This window comes from Hemicordylus capensis, chromosome 2, assembly GCF_027244095.1.
Source record: "Hemicordylus capensis ecotype Gifberg chromosome 2, rHemCap1.1.pri, whole genome shotgun sequence".
Classification (NCBI taxonomy): Eukaryota; Metazoa; Chordata; class Lepidosauria; order Squamata; family Cordylidae; genus Hemicordylus; species Hemicordylus capensis.
Window position 1 is genome coordinate 125,313,716 of NC_069658.1, and position 12,105 is coordinate 125,325,820.

The following is a 12,105-nucleotide window of genomic DNA, read 5'->3' on the forward strand; positions in this document are numbered from 1 at the left end:
GCCACATCTTTTTAAAAAAACAAACACAAACCCACTGGGGTTGGGACACTGGAACCACAATGTCCCAGTCATCTTACCCAGGGATCCTCAACGTTGGGCACCATGATGTTCTTGGACTTCAACTCCCATAATCCCCAGGCCCAGTGGCCTTTGGCTGGGGATTATAGGAGTTGAAGTCCAAGAGCATCTGGGGGCCCAACATTGAGGATCCCTGATCTTACCAATGTCACCACCATTTTTTAAAGTCTTTTTTACCTGGGTACCCTAAATGTGTTGAAACACCATGCATGCTCAGTGCTGCCAGGGTAGGGTGGGGGGCATGGCCAGCAGGCATATTGGCATCAATGGTGCTCTTCCCCCTGGACTTCTGGGCAGACATCCAGGGCCTCCACACACCTCTGGGGGCCCCCAAATCTTCTTTAGTCTGTTCCGGGTGGTGTGGTTGCTGCTAGCCCGCACTGCACCGGGTGGCCAAGTGTGATCATGACCTGTGTCGGGTGCTTTAGAGACAGAGGGGGGAGTGGGGAAAGAAATATGTGGGATGGGAATACATTAAGTTATATGTTGAAATGTTTCTGCTAATGCATATTTGCATAAATATACCCCACATGTTAAAAAATATTGTGTTTATCATGGTGTGTGTGTGTGTGTGTAGGGGGATAATGCTTAACTTGCAGTGGTGGGGGGCCTCTGTTGGGGGGGCTCCAAAGTCCTTTAGGTCCAGGCTCCAAAATTACCTAAGTGCACCTCTGACTGGCATTCAGGGATGGGAACAAGAGGTTCAGTCCGCTTCCCGCACTCCCCCTGCCCCAGTGTTCACAGGAAGACCAATAGAAGAAGAGAGCCTAGGATAAAAGAATGCATCTTTGCGCAATGTGCCTTTGCCTCCTGCTCTTTGCTTGAGATGTACAGTGCTCTAAATTACACACACCATTATGCAAGAGTGAGCTACGTGGAGAAATGTTGAAAGATCCTGTCTTATGTTACAGGGGTTTCATCTGATGACATTCTGGTGGCTCATAGACTTATCGTTTCAATAAGGCTAATGCTTAAGTAGGGGTGTACAGGCCCTGATGTTAGAACAAAGTCACAAGTCAGGGGTTTCCAGCTTTGAGTCCTCAGCTGTCATCAGTGGTGAAGCATCCTATGAGGCTTTGAGCCTGAGCTGACCCAAAAATAAATAAAAGAAAATAAATAAAGCATCTACCAGAAGCTAACAACCAGGAATCATGAAAATATATTGTATCATTGTTGTATTTCTCGATTCCAGTTGCATCTGCAACGTTGTCTAAATGACAACTAGAACACCGTCGGGCGCCAATGAGGCTGATGAAATCCAGCCACTATTGGGAGACTCCATACAGTGTGGCATGCATGGTTTACTTTAATTGTAAACTGCCCAGGGACGCAAGTTTTGGGCGGTATAGAAATATTTCAAATAAACAAACAAACAAACAAACAAATAAACAAGGTGGGCAGAGGGGCTACTTTAGCTTAACGTGATCTGCGTGAGTGAGGCTAGCCTGTTAGGCAAAACCCATTTCTGCTTGCAGCTGTGTTGTTGTTGGTTGAAGTGTATTACGTTTCGTTCTCACCTTACATTTTCATGAATTTAAGTTTAACACCTTGGGTCTGTGCAAGCTGAGCGATTGATACCTTCAAAAACAAAAAGAAGCACCGAATTGATCTCATCTTCGAGAAAGTTGAAGGTGAGTTACCTTTCTTATTTGTTTTTTTCTAAATAATTCTAATTTTCAGCCTCCCCAGTTCTGCCTGATAAGCTTCGCCAATGGCTGTCATTGGACTACAACTCCCATCACTCCCAGTCACAATGGTCTTTGTGGGTTGATGGGAGTTGTAGCCCAACAGCATCTGGGGACCCAAAGCTGGGAACTCCCACCCTAAGCAATGACTGGGATTCACAGGTGTATATGTATGAGATCATTCAATTTTTCCTTGCTATTTGCTCTTCAGCAGTTTTTCCAAGTGAGCTGCTTTTTACACTCCCCCTGAGATTACAAAAAATAAAAATAAAACGTGTTGCAGGAAAGCTATCTGGAAAATCGGGATGAACAATGCACATTACTGCTTGCAGTTACCTTGAACATCACTTTTCATTTAACTGGGATGTTACAAGAGTACTGCACACAAATATGCCAATGCACATATTTAAAATAAGATGTCTACAGTATTTTTTCACTGTAGAAAAAAGAAGAAGGGCAGCAGCACAGAAACAAGAAACAAAACAAAACAAGGCCTCATATGGATACTATACAACAGACATTTATTGTGGCACGTAATATGCCCAACACACTTTATGAGTATTTTTCTTCAGGGGCAAGAAAATCTTTCACTGTCTTGTTCCATTGTCTTGTTCCAACACTTCCCTTAGATCATGTTTGAAATTTAAGTTGCCATAACTGAGATGTTACAAGAGCACAGCAGAAGAATGTGCTGATGCAAATATTTAAGATAGGGGTCATAAGATGCTTTTTCCCCATTGCTCCGTCCTTCCTAGTGTCTGGCAAGAGAACACTTTTACATCAATAGAAAAAAAGAACAAGAAGCCTCTTAGATGTAAAATAAAGAAATAAGCCAGTGCTACAGGATATTTTGCCAAGTCTTGCTTCTTGGTTCATTTGGGTGCTAAGATTATACATAATCTTAGAGAAGCAGCAAGGTTTAGTGATTAGAGTATTGGATTAGGACTGCAGAGACCCAAGTTCAAATTTATACATACATACATACATACATACATACGTATGTACAAATAAAATCTCAGATAAAGATGAGGAGCCCTGCTGAATCAGACCAGAAGACCCAATTAGTCTAGCATCCTGTTTCCAACAGTGGCTTGCTTCCAAAAACATGGTTACATGCTTCCAAAAACCGTAGGGACATGGCATGAAGGCTAGAGAGCCCTTCCCCATAGTTTGCTCCACCCCAGCAACTGACATTCAGAGAGACCCTGCTTCTGAACATGGTCTATTATCATGGCTAATAGCAGCTAATAGACTTATCTTGCTCCATCTTCTTTGAAGTGCCCTGGCTCTTTTTCTGAACTGAAAGCATGGCATTTTTACTTAAAGTGTACTCCTTAATACCTTATGAGAAAAAAGGCTCTAAGCAGCGTAAATCTATTATGAAAACTTCTCCCAGGAAACAAACATTGGCAGTTAAGTACAAAAGGGTAGGAAAGGTTACCCTGGTCCCACCGCGGCTGTCAATATTTTTCAAAGGAATAAACAAAAATGCATGTAAACATTTTTCCAATTTGTGATTCACCAGTCAATAAAGAGAAAATGCTAATCATACTAATTTCCTCCTGCCGGGGAAGGGATGCATCAGTAATCTATTAACATGCAAGGGCCAACAGGGTTAAGCTGTTCAAACATTGTCATTGATTCCTCCGCCTTTTCCCATATGCTCCTTCCTTCTCCTCACTCAACTGGTACCAAGTAACACTTCTTTGTGGTGTTGCAAAAGTTTGCTCCCCAGAGAGGCTCCGCAGTTAAGACATTAATTACGAAGAGGTGAAATATTTGACTAATCAGCAGCAGGAGTCTGGAGGGGTCCAAAGCTGAATGACAAATGCCAATATCTACTTTAAGGGCTTTTGGATCAACAAGCCAATACGGTGAAACTGATCCATCATCTTGTCACCAATTCCCATAGCAGTCTCCAAAGCCTGCCAATTAAAAAAAAAATGTAATCACTATACATCATTCAGCAGTGATTGCAAGGTGCATGATAAATAGGGACCTTCTTCCTCCCCTCTTTTCAGCAGCTGATGAAAACACACACACACACACACACACACACACACACACACACACACACACCTACCTCATGCTTCAGTTCTTTTTGCAATCCAAGATCTGAATTTTAAAAGAACCTTGGTTAAAAATGCATGTTTCTCTATCTAACCTAATCTACCTTTCTGCCTACCTACCTAGCTACCTTTTTATCCGTTTCAATTACCATTCCATCAAAGTGGTATAAAAGTTCACATAGACTTTTGGGAACTGACAGCCAATAAAATCTATAGGGCTGCATTTCTAATTACCCGATAATGGGCTGTTAACACCTAAAGATAGCAAGGGGCTGTTCTTCTTTGGGAGTGGCTGTGTGATAACAGTTGTGAAGCAAAACTAGAGACTATTTCTGACTATGGGAAGCAGAATATAGGTGCCTGGGTACCTGGATACACTAACGTTCTGATAGCAGTACAGGTAATGCCCAAACTGTCCTGAGGATGTATCACCACAATTAACTCTTATCTCTTCCCTGCATCTCCCTAGTGGTATCTTGTGAAAGAGGATGCAGGATGTGATATTATACTCACAGAATTTTCCCACTGCTCTTCATTGGATGCTGCTTGTTAGAAATAGAGAAATGCTGAGTGCAATGACAATGTTGTGCATCATTATTGACTTGACACTGGCTGACGTACTGCACAATGCTACAAGCACATTGCAGTGTAACATTTGCGCAGTTTCACAAGAGCACTGTTTCACTAAATCGAGAATTGCACAGACATAGTTGCACAATTAATGGCCATTCTTTCCAACGGCCACCAATTGCACAACTGCATTCATGCAATTTTTGCATTTAGCGCAATGATGCTCTTGCACAACTGCACAATCATTACATGGCAACATGCATGTAACTTTGTGTGGTATGATCCCTGACCACCTGCTCCGAGAGCCTATGTGGTGGCAAAACAAGGCCTCTAGGATACAAGACAGTTGCTCTGTTGCCACTTGTCCTCTTCCAACCCATTTGCTGATGGGAGGAAGTAGTAATGACAGAGTACATTGTCACTTCCTCTGGAGGAAGTGGTGATGACAGAGCACATTGCCATTTCCTCTCTCCTGTCCCATCTATATAATATCTACTTTTTTCTAGTGGGCTCTGGGGGTGGTGTACTCACTCAATATGCTCCTATAGGTTTTGCTCTCCAGTTAGCCATTACCACAGAAGAGATGGTTGATAGAACACCTTTCTTTTACTGGAACTAGATTAGGGGTGTGCATTTTGGAATTTTCTTGTTTCAATTTGTATCCGAATCGAAACATCCCCATTTTGTTTTGTAGCCAAATTTTCTGAATCCGAATCAGCCCTGTTTTGTTTTGTAGCCAAATTTTCCGAATCTGAATCAATTTGGATTTTTAAAAAGGGTCCCAGGGCAAAAAGAGTGGGTGGTGGTAGTGTCCTATGGGTGGAAGCTACCACCCAAATTTCAAAGGAATTAGGCAAAGGGCTGATTTTTTTTGTGAGTTTACACATCTTTAAGAATTTTCCCATAGGGAATAATGGGGATTCCAGCAAATGTATTGCTTCAAATCAAGGGGAAAGGGATGACCCAGAGCAGAGTGTGGTGGGTGGTAGTGCCCAATGGAGGCAAGGAAACTTCCAGAATTATTTCAAAGGAATTGGGCAAAGGGCTGATCTTTTGTGATTTGTTGAAGTTTACGTGTCTTTAAGATTTCTCCCATGGGGAATAATGGAGGTTTCAGCAGCCCCATAATTCCACTTGGGGGGCACTGGGGTTGCCCAGAGCGAGGGGTTGTGTAGTGCAGATAAGGTGCCAACCACCCCCACAAGCCTGTGGGGTACTGGGTTTTGTTGTTTCTGAGGTATTCATTGTAGATTCTCTGGTAGCATATGAGATTTTCAGTGAAAAACAAGAATCCACTCTCATATGCTACCAGAGAATCTACACTCAGAACACCACAGAAACAGCAGAACCCAGCACCCCATGGGTTAGCAACCCTTCCCCTGGCCAATGTGGGGTCAGTAAAGAGTGGCAAGAAGCAAAAGAGCCAATGGGGAACAAGGAGGGAATTGTCAGCAGGTCAGCCCATGATTTAGGTCACCGATCAGAAGGCTGGAAGGGTGGGAAATTCAAAGAGATGTCAAACACCAAATGGAGACTGACTCAGAGATCACCACAAAATGGAGGTCTGAAACAACAAAACGTTTTGTAGCCGAAACAGGGACGTTTTGTTTTGTATACAAAACTTTTGGATCTGGAAAATGGGTGTTTTCTTTTGTCTACAAAACACCCGAAACAGGCTGTTTGGGGTACAAAACGTTTTGTATCCGAAACGTTTCGCACATCCCTAAACTAGATCAAGCAACACACAGTTAGGGAGACATGGGGGCAGCTTTGTTCACTGTACACAAGGACTAAACTACAACCACACCCACAGGTACCAAAAGGGAAACTTCACACTTTCACGTCAAACCCCTTCAAGGTATCCTACACAAATACCACAATCCACAAACAGGAGCTTCCCCTAGAGGCCTCTGAACCACTGCTGGGGGCCTCTGAAAACATCTAAATGTGGATGGGACAGGCAGGAGAGAAGATGTAAACTCAGGAGAATGAAGGATTGCAACACATACAGATCAGGCAGTGGACCACAATTAACAATAGTAATAATTTAATGAAGAAAGTCTTTAGCACAGCAAGGCAAATGCAGACTGCTTTCCTGTGCTCCTGCTTGTTTTCTATCTGCCCCGGCCTGTTTAACCCACCCTGTCTAGGAGGAGACTAAGCTGAATTCATTGTTCAAGAGCTGACCTGGATCAAGGTATGGGTTCACTAGAAACACCAGAGAGGAGCTGGAGTGCAACTCTTTCACTCTCCCTTTATCGCGGTTGCAAGAGGAAGAGGGCTGAAGAAGGGAGGGGAGGAAGGAGATTTGCCCTTCCAATCATCTTGAAAACACCATGGTATGCCCTCCACAATCTTTAGGGGGCCTATATCAATAGGAAGGACCCATGCAGGGCCCTTTACCAAGGGCCCCCTCACATCTGAAGCAAGCCATAGGGTTGTGCCACATGTTAATCTGTGGGAGGTGGGATCATTTTGGTTTCCACCTCAGGCAGCAGATTGGGCCAGCTGTGAAGCTCTATTCAGATGTTATATTGTCTATGCATAAGGGTTTCTGTGTGTGAACCTATGTATGTAGCAAAATTCAGACATGATGTTATACCATGTCTGTACACCTGTATACATGTTTGTGTGAATGATTGTACCTATGTTCATTTTAAAAGTGAACCTGGATTCAGGCTTTTTAAATGCATGGTACAAACAGAAAGTGTACTTCTTTATCTGTGTTCACCATATCATGTGAATGACGATACCTGTGTACAGATCTGTACCAGTGTACACTGAACACTCATATAGGTGTTAAACATAACATGAGAATGGGCCTTGTGTCTTGTGTGAATGAATGTACATGATTTGTACATAGATTTGTACAAGAGCATTCTAATATAAGCATTTTTATTTTCAGGCCCCTTCCTAATGACTCCTAGCATGGATTTAGGTTTTTTCACAGCTGCTGTACACTGAGTCAACACTTTCAAGGAGCTGTCCAGCACGATCCCAAGATCTCTCTCCTGGTCAGTCACAGACAGCTCAGAGCTCATCAGTGTATATGTGAAGTTGGGTTTTTTTTGTCAATATGCATCACTTTACATTTGCTTACATTGAACTGCATTTGCCATTTTGTTGCCCATTCCCTCAGTATGGAGAGATCTTTTTGCAGCTCCTCACAATCTGTTTTGGATTTCACTACCCTAAATAGTTTAATGTCATCTGCAAACTTAGCCACTTTGCAGCTTACCCCAAATTCTAGATCATTTATGTACATGTTAAAGAGCACTGGTCCCAATACAGATCCCTGGGGGACTCCACTTCCTACTTCCCTCAATTGTGAAAACTTTCAATTTATTCCTACCCTCTGTTTCCTGTCCTTCAACCAGTTACTGATCAACACATGAACCTGTCCCCTGATCCCATGACTGCTAAGTTTACTCAAGAGCCTTTGGTGGGGAACTTTGTCAAAAGCTTTTTGGAAGTTTATTATGTCAACCAGATTACCTTTATCCACATGCCTGTCAACACTCTCAAATCACTCCAAAAGTTATTTTGGAGGCAAGACTTGCCCTTGCAGAAGCCACAATACTCTCTTGTGAGCAAACTCCTTCTGCAAATCACTGAATTTTTTTCATCTTTTAAATTTATGTATCCTTGGAGACCCATTGAATTGAAATAACTAAACAAGGGGAATGTATGGATTTGGTTTCTGTATTTACATTCTGAGTGAACAGCAATTCCAAGAGAGGAATTAAAATTCATCAGGCAGGAATCCAAAGCTGAGATCTGTAATCTAAGCATTGTTTTTAATCTTTTATCTGATTAACACTGATAAGCAAGGCAGCATAAAAGCACTTCCTTTAAACATCCTCCCCCACAAAACCAGGATTTATTTTTAAAGCAATAAGATATTTACATTTTCATAAAACAAACAAAAATAAGTATACAGAAGACCTAGGAAATTAAAAAGACGGTGGTTTAAACTTGCAGGATAAACACTCAAATTGGCAAGACAGGTAGAAGCAAAGTAAGATAATGAAGGAAAAAAACATGTAAACATCCTCGACAGAAGCTTCCCATGGGAGATTATAATGCACAAGGGAAAGTTTGGAGAAGAAGCCACTAAAGAAGACAGTAATTCTGAACACTGTTAGATAAGAATTTATATGTTTCATGCATTTGCTCAAATTGTTAAAAAATGGAAACCACCTTACAATTTTTTTAAAAGCCAATACTATCATACTCATATTTGTTAATCACTATCAGAATGTATTACTGATGTATTCCAGAGGTACAGAATCAAATTTAGTCTGTGAATCACATTTCTAGCTAGGGTCCAAGTACGCAAATGTAAGCAGGGAAAGGCCACATGTGCAACACAGAGCTGATTCTAGGCATGCAGTGGTCAGAGAGCACCAAGCATCTGTTCAGTGTAGGTGCTATCTAAGCATTGTGTGTTGCAATAGCTCACTGGGAATGGATACAAGGAGCTTTGGACCAGTGTCTGTATGGACAAGTGGATTAAGTACTGGAATCTCAGCTAGCCATGGGCTTTCTAAGAAGCAACGGATAAGTAACTAGTCCTCAGCCTCATTGTACAATTTGAAAAATGGCAGTAACAGTGCTTTGTCATACAGTGTCATTGTCGGTATAAGATCAGGTGAAATCAGCATCAGTTTCTAGAAATTTCCTGCTTTTCTTTTTCCAGTAACGAAAGTCCATGTATTGCATAAAAGCTCACACATTCCCAAAGAACGCAACTACATAAGAACAGCCCTGCTGGATCAGGCCCAAGAATGCCCATCTAGTCCAGCATCCTGTTTTGCACAGTGGCCCACCAGATGCCGCAGGAAGCCACAGGCAGGAGTTTAGGGTATGCCCTCTCTGCCCTCACAAACTGGCAATTACTGGCACATGCTCCAGTTCATAATAAAGGTTTGACATGTCGTGGGGGAGGGTATATGAGCCCAAGGGTCACAAACGCACTCTGCCATATACATGAGGTTAGATTTAAATGTGATGCTGTTCACTTTAAAAATACACATGCCCGTTCTCTGCTTCCATTTAAACAGAGTCACTATCCTCTAACATACAGCATTAGTATACCAGTAATCCATGAAGTGGGTGATCGCAGACTGTACATGCATGGAGTATAACAAAAAGATTCCTCTCAAGCAGACTCCAACCAATGGGGACCCTTCCTAAGTTCATACAATAGCATATTCAGCTGAGCTACTGGAGGTCTTTAACTAGCAAATAGCAGTAAAATACTTGGCAGTGTAACAAATATATCTTTGCAGTATTTTTATGTTCTACTGAATTCTAAATTAATGCCAGAAATTTATATTAGTGGATAAATATGGGGGCTCTGGGTGTTCTTTACACCCATAAAACCAAATGGTTATAGGTCAAGATGTTCATAATATTAGTGATATAGATAGGCAATATTTTTCTGGCAAATGATGCATTTTGTTTTCTGATCTGAATCCACCTTCTTGTGGTTTATTTCCTCCCATTTACAGTGGAAGTCTTCAGTATTCTCTGAATATTCCAGCTGTAGACTTGCAAAAATTGCTCACAATACATAATTTATCAGGTGAGTTCAACCTGTTTTTCAATTCTTTGAATACCAATAGGACCATCATGATCCTTTTGAATACATCTGTTATTCTAATCCATTTGAGCACTTGCTTTTGCTTACCTTTGTTCTACATCACCTAAGATTGGTCAAACAAGAGCCATTTCACACATGATGTCGTAGGAGCCCGATGCCTGTACATGCAATAGGGAACTGCAGCAATCAAGCACTCCGAGAAGTGTGCCTAGACAATACACAGAACACTTATAACATGTATTTCTTACATTCATAGGTATGGGTATGCACTCCCAAGAAATGGTTGTGTGTGAGCAAACTATTGAGGTGGGAGGAGGGGGAGAGATGGTTGTGTGCTAGCCATAATCTGCGTAGGTCAGCATGGGGCATGCTTTTCCTCCACCCTCCATGCAATGCTGGGTACCCAATGAGGGTTGGCTGCCGCCATCCTACCCAGTTTGTGGCTAGCACACAATCACTTTCCCTTTTCCTCCTTCGTTTTTTGCCAGCACACCACTGTTTCTTGGGAGGACACATGGGGCTTGGAGCCTGCCTGGCTAGCCGCTCCTCCCACCCAGCTGCCAGTCGCGAGAACAAAGCGAATATTTTCTAACTTCCTCCTCCTTTCCTTTTGGCCTTCTCAGCAAGATTGACTACTGAGAGCATGATAAAGCTTTGGGGAGGAGATAGGTAACCGTTATTTGGATGGCAGCCAACTTCTAAAAAACATTTTTTTCCCCCAAGGGCATGTATTTAAGAGTTACCAAGAAACTGCAGAAGTGTAGTTTTAATGCAGCATGACAAATTTATCGTCATATAGAGTAATTGCCGGGAGCTTAAGGGTATTAACTATTGAAATAAAAAACATGAACTCTACAAAGCAATTTGGTCAGCTATACAAAGAACTAACTGATTTGGATCACAGAGTTATTATAAAACAAATTGCATGTGATAGTAGAGGTATTATTAGTGATCTCTGCGCTGTTGCCAATTAAATGCAACAAGAGTTGCTGAAGCCGGTGTGTTACTCATATATACAACAGTTGACAACCTAATTTGAAAGAAGCCAAATCAATAGCCTAGGATTTTCTCACTTTTATTCAAGGGGGTGGATCTCACTAATGCCAAACATTTTGTTGGCAATTCACTGTGGAAAAAAGAAATGTTTATTAAAATGCAATTCAAAATAAGTAGGTTTGCTGTTTCCAGAAAAGTGAGGGAAAGACTCCCGTGCCACCTGGCAACATTTCCCCCCCATAAAATCAATCTAGTGTTCCCAAAATGACACTGTTGCTCTGTTCACATACCCCTATAAGTCAATGAATTGCCAAAAGTCTGCAGTAACAAACAACGCCTCTTCCTTATGCTAAATGACCATAGATGGCTTGCTGCCCTCGTTATTCTCCACTGCTCTTCCAAGGGATATTAGAACTTGGTGAATGATCCTTTCCATAATTAAATTATCCCAAGGGGAACCAGAAGGCAAAAGGGCATCAAGCTAAGTCCTGTTATAAAACAACTTGCAAATGTGGCAGATGGGCACCTGTACATAATTGATCAATGGTTTTATGGAAACGGACTGGAAAAACATCCCACAGCCATTTAGAAAGTCCTGCAAATGATGACTAATCATGGTCAGTGGAGGGATGCCATTCCACAGGCACATGTGTGGTAATGCTTGTGGTTCCTTTTGGTCCTCTCTTTATGAAAAGTCTGTTGATTCGCTGTTTGGTATTTCATTGATACTCGACTGATAGCATATGTAAATAAATTATGATGAGGTAGTTAGTATACTGTCAGCAAACTGTCAGTTAGTATACTTCAGTGTACTGTCAGCAAACTCTTTTCATATTAAACTACCTGCTAAGGCCTGCAATCTCCCACTGAATCCCTGTGTAAATGTGGTGTGTGTGTGCGTGCGCATGTGTGCACGTGCATAATAAACCATGCACCTCTCTGAAGCCATGCATTACCACGGAAGATAGAAAATGGTAAACAAGCTGAACATTCGGCAAGCTGGTTCAACATTGATATTTTCAGGAATACCTAATAAGTTTCCCATGGGGCCATAGCTCAGTGGTAGAGTACAAGCTTTGCATGCAGGCGGTCTCAGAATCAG

The 12,105-nt window shown here is 41.9% G+C and overlaps 1 long non-coding RNA gene across 2 annotated transcripts in view; it reads right to left on the reverse strand.

Annotated features, from left to right (window-relative positions):
• Positions 1 to 2,298: 2,298 nt before the first annotated feature.
• Positions 2,299 to 12,105, reverse strand: part of LOC128346459 (uncharacterized) — a 41,195-nt gene continuing 31,388 nt past the window's right edge. For both annotated transcript variants that reach the window (XR_008316976.1, XR_008316977.1), the window contains exons 2-3: positions 10,095 to 10,215; positions 2,299 to 3,688 (exon numbers count right to left, since the gene is read on the reverse strand). This is a non-coding gene — a long non-coding RNA (uncharacterized LOC128346459). The remainder of the gene's footprint in view (positions 3,689 to 10,094; positions 10,216 to 12,105) is intronic.